This window comes from Nicotiana tabacum, chromosome 9 (genome assembly GCF_000715075.1).
Source record: "Nicotiana tabacum cultivar K326 chromosome 9, ASM71507v2, whole genome shotgun sequence".
NCBI classification, from domain to species: Eukaryota; Viridiplantae; Streptophyta; class Magnoliopsida; order Solanales; family Solanaceae; genus Nicotiana; species Nicotiana tabacum.
Window position 1 is genome coordinate 117,667,402 of NC_134088.1, and position 11,689 is coordinate 117,679,090.

Below are 11,689 nucleotides of genomic sequence, written 5' to 3' on the forward strand. Positions count from 1 at the left end.
AGTGCCACCAGGGATGAGTTGAGACAGACTCGTGCGGATCTAAGCCGAGTTCAGACCGAGCAGGCCACGATGATGAAGGAGATATCATTACTCCTCAGAGCTCTGGTTCAATGTGCAGGTACAGACATCTCCCAGCTGATTGCATCATCCACTGCCGGACCATCCACTCTTGTTCCTCCCAATAGTCACTGAGGCTCCACTCAACAGGCCTACTGAGGTCGCTGTAACACCTGATACAGAATCCGCACCAGTTGTTGATGATAGGAATGCTATGGATGCAGATGCTCCTCCACAGACTGCGGATGAGCCCTCCACCTTGACTTGAGGGAGTTCTTCTCACCCTACTTTACCTTGTTTGTGTGCGTTGGGGACAACGCACAGTCCTAAGTGTGGGGTGGGGGTGATTCATGTTTTGATGTATGGATGAATGTACTAAAATATTCACTGGATTAATGGCATAAAATAGCAGTAAATTCATCTATATGGAGTAACTATCAGTTTATCTATCAGTTTATCATTATTCAAAAAATATATATATATATATATATATATATATATATATATAGTATCTTTGTAGATAGTAATAATCCCCTGTGGTTTTTCTTTGTGCCTCGGTTCTTTTCCATGGGATGTAGTTTGAACCGGGTAATTTTGTTTTCTTTTTAGAGTAGAGTAGGAATGTATGGAATAAAAGGAGGAAGAATGATGAACCTAGGTAATAATCCCCTGTGGTTTTTCTTTGTGCCTCGGTTCTTTTCCATGGAATGTAGTTTGAACCGGGTAATTTTGTTTTCTTTTTAGAGTAGAGTAGGAATGTAGGGAATAAAAGGAGGAAGAATGATGAACCTAGGTGACCTTGACTTGGTTGATAATGGCATATTTAGGCTTTTACATATGTAATATCTTCCCTTCTCACTCTGAAATTATTGATGATGCCTTGTTAAAACGGATAGCATGTTTTGTGGCGCCTATTTCTCATTTTCTTGACTTGTGTTCACTTTGCGCTTAATGCTTAATATCTCGTTGCTCCGTGAATACTTGCATTGTTTGAGAGTCGGAATGTGACCGTCCTTAATGAGTCATGTGCCATGTGTGGTAAGGTTTTTGTGTAGTCCATGTAGTGTACTTGTGTCTAGAACTTGCCCGGTATGTGAGTTGAAGCGAAATTTTAGGTGATGCTCGGTTTGAAAAATGATTTTAGGCTTTCTTTGATCTTTTTGAGCTTATTGCTTATCACAAATAAAATCTATCCCTAGTTAAACCTTTTGAGCCTGTAGACCTTTTATTTGGTACCCACATTACAAGCCTATACCCTTTTTATTCTTAATTGACATTGTTTTGATCCTTTTACCTCTTAAAGCACTTTAATTGTTAGATGAGCGCTAAAAGAAGTAAGAAGGGACTAAGTGTGGGGTGACTTTTGAGTGGAACCAATGAAAGAAAGAAGGGTGCACTTATTTTGTAAAATAATACACCACTAGCGGAAAGTAAAAAAAAAAAAAAAAAAAAAAAAAGCAAAGAAAAATATAAATGAATAAATTGTTGTCTTGTTCTTGCTAGTGGGTATGAATTAAAGTAGTGCTTAAAGAAAGAGGAAATATTGTTGGGGTAATATTATTTGTGAAATTGAAGTGGTGTTGAAGAATTTGCGCTTAAGTTATTTGATGATGTGTTAAAGTGCTTAGGAAGTTGAGTCACTATTCCTAAAATATATCCTACCCGTCCCTTAGCCCACATTACAACCATGAAAAAGTTCTAATTGATTTTAGATCGAGCGAGCTTACATTAGTAGAGATTTACATTAAGGGCAAGCCTATGGTACCAACTACATGCATGTGACTTCTTTTGTGAGAGTGAGCGATTTTCTTTGTGAGCATGAGATTCGAATGTGTGGATTGATTCTACTCTCTCTGCTTTTGTTGTGAGGGCACATGGTTTCACTAGGGATAGGTAACGTTATTAGACTTCTCTATGATGTTGGTTGTTCAAGCCATGAGTGCATTGTGACATTGAGTCGGTTTTTGAGGTTAGGATTGTTGTGAGCATGTTATCTTTGTTCGAATATGTTTAAAGAAGGGCATAAGAAAAGAGAAGTGTGTTGATGCATAGTCTAGAGCCTAATTGTAGCAAATAACCATGGTCATAGATGTAGTGTGCTTTGAATGATAAGAGCTTAATCTTATTTTGTTTACTATAGTGATGGTCTGTTCGAGGACGAACAAAGGTTTAAGTGTGGGGTAGTGATGTTTGGCATATTTCGATATGTGTTGATGTTACTTTGCCCATGTTTTAACCACTTCTTGATGTTATTTAATCTTTAAAACGCCCAACATGGTGTAATTATTGGTTTGATGACTAATTAAGTTATGTGTGACGATTTAAGGTGTTCGGAGTGCAAAATATGAAGAAAAGGTGGTTTAGCCAGAGGAAGAAGGGTTGGATGCGTCGCATCCAACCTAGGAAAACATCATCCTGCATGCAACCTTAGCAGTGAAGTTGGGCCATAGCGTCCGCCATCGCGTGCGAAACTGGGAAGTAGAAGAGAAGGCTGGATGCGTCGCGTCCACCCTCGCATGCAAAGCTGAGAAATAGAGGACAAGGTGGATGCGTCGCATCCACCTTCGCAGGCAAAAAAAAATCAAAATGGAGGACAAGGTGGATGCGTCGCATCCACCTTAGCATCAATCCCTGAAGCCGAATTGGACTAGGAATAGGAGAGCTTTGGCCCACGACTTTTGTACGCAATATATAAGCTAAAAACGCCTCTTTTAGGTTATCTAACATATTGGGAAGGGGGAAAAAGCCACGACAAAGCTGTGGAGGCCGGAATTCATCAAGTTTCATCTTTCTCCCACCAAACTTAGTAATTTTTATGTTTCTTTATATGATTTGTTGTTTGGCTACCATGTCTATGTGGAGCTAAACTTCACGTTCTAGGGTTGTGGTTCTTTCATGACTATTGTTATTCGGATATTGATTTTGACTTCTTGATTTATCATATTAGTTTATTTATTCAATCTTGCACTTAATTATTTAATTGCTTGATCACCAATTGAATATTATCTACGAATCTAGAATTGAACTCGAAAGTGGGAATTCTATATTGCATATAGGATTGAGTAGGGCAAGTTCTTGAACTCGGGCATCGGGGAACGGATTCGTGGTTAGGATAGACATATACCTAATTGCCTTGCTTGGTTGATTTACAGGAATTATAAATGCGTTCTTGTTGATTCTCACTCCATAGACATATAGGCGTTAAGTTAGCTGGAATAGGCGAGTAAGACTTCGACAGATTCTTATGAGCAATATTAACCCTGTCAACCAATAAGCTAGATAAATTAGTCGGTCAATTCAATTGAAGAATACAATAGGATTGTTAGATAGACCATAACCCTAGATCGTTTTCATTACATTGATATCATTAAAATCTGCTCTTTCTCTGTTCAAAGTTTATTATTTATATTTTTCTTATTTAACTAGTTGGAATAAAATATTTTTAGATTTAATTCTTGTTTAGATAATTAGGATAGTCTAATTTAGTTAATAGTTAATCATAAGTCCTCGTGGGTTCGACATCCGACTTTTAGTCACTTTATTACTCGACGATCGCGTATACTTGCGTGAGTGTGTTTGGTCGCAACATCAACCAATAAGGAGTGAACGACAGAATTGATAAAAGGTTCAGAAGAATGGATAATGCTTTCTGAATCTAATGTTTTAAGAGTCTTAAATAGATTTTCAAAAAGCCAACAGTTAAATTCAGAACAATTTACTTATTTTTTCTATTTACAATAGAAGTATTATTTTTAAATAAATAATACACACAATTATTATATTTTATATATAAATATATTAGTATTATAGTATTGTTATAAAATAAAGACTGTAAAATAAAGACAAGTATAGAGAGAAACTGATATATTATTCAAACTTCAAACTTATGTACATAATGAACTGAAAACTCCTCTATTTATAGAAGAAAGGAAGCTGCTGTGTAAGTTGCTTGTAAGCTGCTACTGCAAACTGCTTGTAAGCTGTTACTGCAACCTGCTGTGTAAGCTGCTACTGCAAGCTGCTTGTAAGTTGCTACTGTACCAGATATAAATAACCTTCTACCGGGGGTAATGTTTATCCATAACGGAGTACCAAAATGATAAGCTTCTTCAGTAGACTTATTTTCAATAGAGTACTAAATAGATAAATATATTTACGACGGAGTCTCATATGGATAAACTTCTTCAGGAAGCTTATTTACAATAGAGTACTAAATGAACATCCATAATATAATATATTTATAACACCCCCCTTGGATGTTCATTAAAAGATAATGTGCCTCATTAAAACCTTACTAGGAAAAACCCCGTGGGAAAAAAATTCTAGTGAAGGAAAAAGAGTACACATATTTAGTAATACGCATTGCTAGCTGCCTCATTAAAAACCTTATAAGGAAAACCCTGTGGGAAAAAACCTTAGTAAGGAAAAAAGAGTACATCGCGTATTTTACTCCCCCTCATGAAAACCTTGTTTCAAATATTTGAGTCTCCGCATTCCAATCTTGTATATCATCTTCTCAAAAGTTGAAGTTGGTAAAGATTTAGTGAAATAAATCTGTTGGATTGTCACTTGAACGGATTTGTTGCACATTAATGTCACTATTCCTCCATTCAATTGGGTTATGCATGCAGCATTGTCTTCGTATAAAATTGTGGATCTTTTATCACATTCCAAACCACATTTTTCTTGAATAAAATGAATCATTGATCTCAACCATATGCATTCCCTACTTGCTTCATGAATAGCTATTATCTCAACATGATTTGAAGAAGTAGCAATAATAGATTGCTTTGTGGAGCGCCATGATATGACAATACCTCCACATGTAAACACGTACCCGGTTTGAGATCGAGCTTTATGGGGATCAGATAAATAACCTGCATCTGCATAACCAATAAGATTTGCACTACCTTTATTAGCATAAAACAAACCCATATCAAGAGTTCCCTTTAAATATCGAAAAATATGCTTAATCCCATTCCAGTGTCTCTTTGTAGGAGAAGAGCTATATCTTGCTAGTAAATTAATAGAAAATGCTATGTCAGGCATTGTAGCATTAGCAAGATACATAAGTGCACCAATTGCACTGAGACATGGTGTTTCAGGACCAAGGAGTTCCTCTTCCTCTTCTAGAGGTCGGAACGGGTCCTTATTCACTTCAAGTGATCGAACAACCATTGGTGTACACAATGGGTGCGCTTTATCCATGTAAAAGCATTTTAAGACCCTTTCTGTATAGGCAGATTGATGGATAAAGATCCCGTCTGCTAAATGTTCAATTTGCAGACCAAGACAAAGTTTTGTCTTTCCAAGATCTTTCATCTCAAATTCTTTCTTAAGATATTCAATTGCCTTTTGGAGCTCTTCTGGAGTTCCAACAAGATTTATGTCATCAACATAAACAGCAAGTATAACAAATTCGGATGCCATTTTCTTTATAAAAATATATGGACAAATAACATCATTTATGTAACTCTCTTTCAGCAAATATTCACTGAGGCGATTATACCACATGCGCCCAAATTGCTTTAAACCGTACAAAAATCTTTGTAATCTGATTAAGTACATTTCGCGAGATTTTGAATATACTTCAGGCATTTTAAATCCTTCAGGGATTTTCATATAAATTTCATAATCAAGTGACCCGTACAGATTAGTTGTAACCACATCCATTAGATGTATTCCAAGCCTTTCACGTAATGCTAAACTTATGAGATATCAAAATGTTATGGCATCCATAGCGGGTGAATATATTTCTTCATAACCGACTCCAGGTCGTGAGAATCCTTGTGCGACAAGGCGAGCCTTGTATCTTTCAACTTCATTTTTGTCATTCCTTTTTCGCACAAAAACCCATTTATGACCAACTAGTTTTATACCAGCAGGTGTTTGGACTACGGGTCCAAAGACCTCTCTTTTAGCAAGTGCGTTCAATTCTGATTGAATTGCTCATTGCCATTTTGGCCAATCAGATCTTTGTCAACATTCTTCGACAGACCGGGGTTCAAAATCCTCACTATCTTCCATAATGTTAAGTGCAACATTATATGCAAAAATATTATCCACCACTATTTCAGATCGATTTAAATTAATCCCATCACCAGTAGAACTTATTAAAAATTCCTTGCTCACTTGAGTCTTGGGTTCATTGATTTCTTCAGGAATCTCAAAACTAATCAGATCTTGGGTCTCTTCAGGAGATCCCTTCATAGTATAGTTATCATTTGTCGATTTTTTTTTTCGAGAATTTCGATCCTTAGAACCCAAAGGCCTACCACGCTTCAAGCGTGCTTTAGGTTCACTAGCTCTCATGCTAGTAGATGGTCCTGCTGGGACATCAATTCGGATAGGCACATTCTCTACAAGGATATGCGACTTAGTTATCCTATTCAAATCAGTAAATGCGTCTGACATTTGATTTTCTATATTTTGTAAATGGATGATCTTCTGGACCTACTGATTATATATAGGAGTACGTGGATCAAAATGAGATAACGATAAAACTTTCCACACAATTTCTCTTTTGATTTCCTTTATCTCTACCCCTAATTGTGGGAAATTTGTTTCATCAAACCAACAATCTGTAAATCGAGCAGTAAATAAATCTTCTGTCAATGGTTCAAGATAGCGAATAATAGAGGGTGATTCAAACCCAATATATATTCCTAACCTTCTCTGTAGGCCATCTTACTGCGCTGTGGTGGTGCTACTGGCACATATACATCACATCCAAAAATTCGTAGATGAGCAATATCTGGTTCATGACCAAAAACTAATTGTGACGGAAAAAATTTATTATAATGTGTCGGTCTGAGACGGATAAGTGATGTTGTATGCAAAATAGCATGTCCCCAAACAGTAGTGGGCAATTTTATTTTCATAAGTAGTGGTCTTGCTATCAATTGTAGGCGTTTAACAAATGACTCTGCAAGGCCATTTTGAGTATGAATAAGCTACAGGATGTTCAACTTTTATCTCAACTGATAGACAATAATCATCAAAATCTTGAGATGAGAATTCTCCAGCATTATCAAGGCGAATAGCCTTTATGGGATAATCTGGGAATTGTGCCCCTTAATCGAATTATTTGGGTTAATAGCTTTGCAAACGCCAGGTTGCGAGATGATAATAGACACACATGAGACCATCTTGAAGATGCATCTATTAGGACCATAAAATATCTAAACATCCCACTTGGTGGGTGAATAGGTCCATATATATCCCCATCCCCATGTATACGTTCTAAAAAGGCAGGGGATTCAATGCCAACCTTCATTGGTGATAGTCTAGTGATCATTTTGCCTCGATAACAAGCATCACAGGAACATTCATTATTTGTAAGAATCTTCAGGTTCTTTAATGGATGCCCACTCGAATTTTCAGTAATTCGTTTCATCATTATTGATCCAGGATGGCCCAAACGGTCATGCCAAAGCACGAAAATATTTGAATAAATAAACTTCTGGTTTATGATAGAGTGTGCTTCAACTGTACTAATCTTTGAATAGTATAAGCGAGAAGATAAAGTTGGGAACTTTTCTACAATGCACTTCTAGCCAGAAATATTCTTTGTAATACAAAGATATTCCATATTCATTTCATCTATCGTCTCAACATGATACCCATTTCGGCGGATATTTATAAAACTCAACAAGTTTCTTCGGGACTTGGAGGAGTACAATGCATTGTCGATAATAAGTTTTGTTCCCTTAGACAGAAATACAATAGCTCTTCCTCAGCCTTCTATCAAACTTATATTACCAGAAATTGTAGAAATATTTACTTTTTTCTTATGCAAATAAGAAAAGTATTTCTGATCTTTGAATATGGCATGAGTTGTTCCACTATCAATTACACAAATATCTTCATGATTGGTCTTTGATCCAAATATAATTTGAGGATTATCCATATTCTTCAAAATGACATAAACAAAATAAATATGATAGTAAACATTATTATCAAAGCATAACTTTTATTTATGTACAACAATTACATAACCATACTATCTACTATAAATAATAAAAATTAAAATATTTACATCTCTACAGATTCATCACCGATCGCATGACTTGTTTCTCCTTCCGGGAGTGCAAAGTAATCAGCTACATCCAAATGCATGAAGTCTAAATTATCTTCAGAAATAAAATTTGCTTCAGCATTTTTCTTTGTCTTCTTCAGGGAGGCTTGATAAAGCTCAACCAAGTGCTTTGGTATATGACAGGTACGTGACCAGTGCCCTTTTCCTCCACATTTATAGCATGCATTTTCTGGCTTTGCTGCTTGCACTGCTTCATGCTTTTGTTCCTTCCTTTTCCACTACAGGTGGTGAGGAGGGTTCTTTGGTACATTATTATTACCATGATTAGAGTTTCTTCCCCGACCACGACTGGGGCCACGTCCTCTTCCACGCTTAGCTTGGTGTAAGTTCGTTTCATTCACTTCAGGGAGCGGACAAGAACCAGTAGGTCGGCTTTCATGGTATTTCATTAATAGCCCATTATGTTGCTCGGCTACAAGAAGATGTGAGATAAGTTCAGAATACTTTTTGAATCCCAACTCTCGATATTGCTGCTGCTGGAGTATATTCGAGGCATGAAAAGTGGTGAAAATTTTCTCCAATATATCATGATCAGTAATATTATCACCACATAGTTTCAATTGAGAAATAATTCTGAACATAGCAGAATTAAACTCACTTATAGATTTAAAATCTTGTAGCCTTAGATGAGTCCAATCATAACATGCATGTGGAAGAGCGACCATCTTTAGGTGGCCATATCTATCTTTTAAATTATTCCACAGTATGATTGGATCTTTAATAGTGAGATATTTTATTTTCAAGCCTTCATCAAGGTGATGGCGTAGGAATATGATTCATTTGGCACGGTCTTGGTTTGATGCTTGATTTTTGTCCTTAATGGTGTCTGCCAGACCCATCGCATCAAGATGAATTTCAGCATCAAGCACCCAAGACATGTAGCTTTTGTCCGATATATCCAGGGCTACAAATTCAAGTTTAGAAGGATTTGATATTATTTAGAAAAAGAAAGTACGTACCTACGATACTTTCAAAGTATTTGCTCGAGATGACAGAGTCTCGTGCTGATAACGTGTTATAAAATAAAGACTGTAAAGTAAAGACAAGTATAGAGAGAGACTGATATATAATTCAAACTTCAAATTTATGTACATAATGAACTGAAAACTCCTCTATTTATAGAAGAAAGGAAGCTACTGTGTAAGCTGCTACTGCAAGCTGCTGTGTAAGTTGCTCTTGCAAGCTGCTGTGTAAGCTGGTACTGCACCAGATATAGATAATCTTCTACCGGGGGTAATGTTTATCCATAACGGAGTACCAAAATGATAAGCTTCTTCAGGAGGCTTATTTCCAATAGAATACTAAATAGATAAACATATTTACGACGGAGTCTCATATGGATAAATTTTTTCATGAATCTTATTTACAACGGAGTACTAAATGAATATCCATAATATAATATATTTATAACAAGTATATAGTTTTGACTTTTGTAGATTAGTGTACTTTTCGATAAATGAATGACTAGGATCCAACTATTGGAAGGGCATGCGCGCCGCGTCATGAAACAAGAGTGTGAAAGAAAATAAGTTTTGTGCACTGCGGCAGAGAAAATATTTATAATTATATCACTTGTAAAATAATTACTCCTATATGTAAATCTTATGATAAACATTAATTAATAGGTATTATCATTTTTAGTCTATGCCAGAAATTATTTACATTCAGTTGTCAAAAAATATATATAAAATTTGTATAATTTTTGTATATAACATACATAATGTATATATATATATACAAAAAATATATGTTTTCGGCTATTATTTTGAGGGCGACTATACAATATCATTTTTCCATTAATTAATAACTTGATAAAATGATAATTAACTTATTTTCATAGGTTAAATTACACCAATATATAACGTCAACATATTATCTTTACACTATCAAAATATAGAATTAAAATAGAAAAATAGAAAAAGACTAAACAAGCAAAGTCGTTAGACTTTTTATATGATTTAATTAATAATACTTCAAAATCGGGCTTTTGGTCGGTTGAATACCGTGTTATATTTTAGTCAAAATTAAAAACAATATTTCTCAAATTAGATGAAGTACTTTCCTTTTTAGTTTGTTTCAAAATAAATGACACATTTTTAAATTTGGAAATAACTCAACTTCAAACTCTTCATTTTACCCATTTTACCCTTAATGAGAAGCTTTTATAACCACACAAATGTCATGGCCCCACAAAACTTTTACCCATTAAGCTTTTAAGATCATAAATTTCAAAAGTCTTCTTCTTTTTTTTTAAACTCCGTGCCGAGTCGAACTATCTCATCTAAATTAAAACGAATGAATTACTAACTAGTGTTTATTTAGTCAAATAAATTTAAAAGCCGTTGGTCAGGTTAATAAACAATTTAGTAAATCTAACTCTTCTAGTAACCTTAGTGACAAACAGCTTTGTGAGATGAAACACTATTAATGATGCTTGTATTTGTGCTTGATTGAGCAAGAAAAATATTTGAACAAATTTGTTTACCCTTAAAACGGATAACAATTGAATTTATACGCGATTTTAAGGATACGTGGATTGATTCAACACAAGTAATCAAGAATGTTAGATAAACGAATTAAAGATAAAATAAATAACCAAACCAGTTGCGACGTTAAGGCCAGACTTGGACTTGACCTGAACAATAGTTTTGTCCTCGACCGGGCCCTCGATACGAAGTCAAATATATATTTCTATTATATAGAAATGAAAAGATGGTCGACCAAGGGCATATATGTCATTTTAACAAACTCCTGCGTTGTTTGTATTTTTTAAATATTGCATTTCTTAACGGATAATGTTTGATATAAGTGGACCCCAGTACCCCTCTTTCCCATAGCCACAACTCTCCTTTTTGCATAAAGTACTGTAAAACTTTTTTCTTAAATGCACTGTATGTCACTGCAATTAGACTATTTTACAGGAAGTACCGTGAACCTTTTTTCTCATTTGATAAAATGATTAATTTTGTTTTAGCCAAATAGAAGTTTTCATAGAGATAGGAAATTTTTTTTTTTATAATAAGGCAACAAAAGGAAGTATTGATAGATATTTACAAGCTTTTCATATTTACCCATACTATTTTACAGCAATTTAAAAATGAAAATTAATAGTTTCATTTATGCACACTATTTGAAAGCGATTTCAAACTAAAAATTTTTATATTCAAAAGTAATTTTAAAAAGTATAGTTTGCTAAACCTCAAAAGTTAATTTAAGTAATGAGATTTGTACTGGGAGGCTATCTTTTATATACTTAATTGATGTAAAAATATAATCTATATGGTTTGAACTCCATTCTTCCATAATAAGTTTTCAACTATCAATAAATTGTCTTAAATATTATCTGTTATAATTTTTATATTGTTTCATTATGAAAATTAATATATGACAATTCTATAAAAAAAAATTGCTTAAATTGAGGAAAAAAATTAAAATCCATATAATTTATATAGACCTCTATCAAATGTTTATTATTTTATCACCAGTTAACATCATTTTAAATGAGTTATAATAAAATATAATTTGAACTGCTAT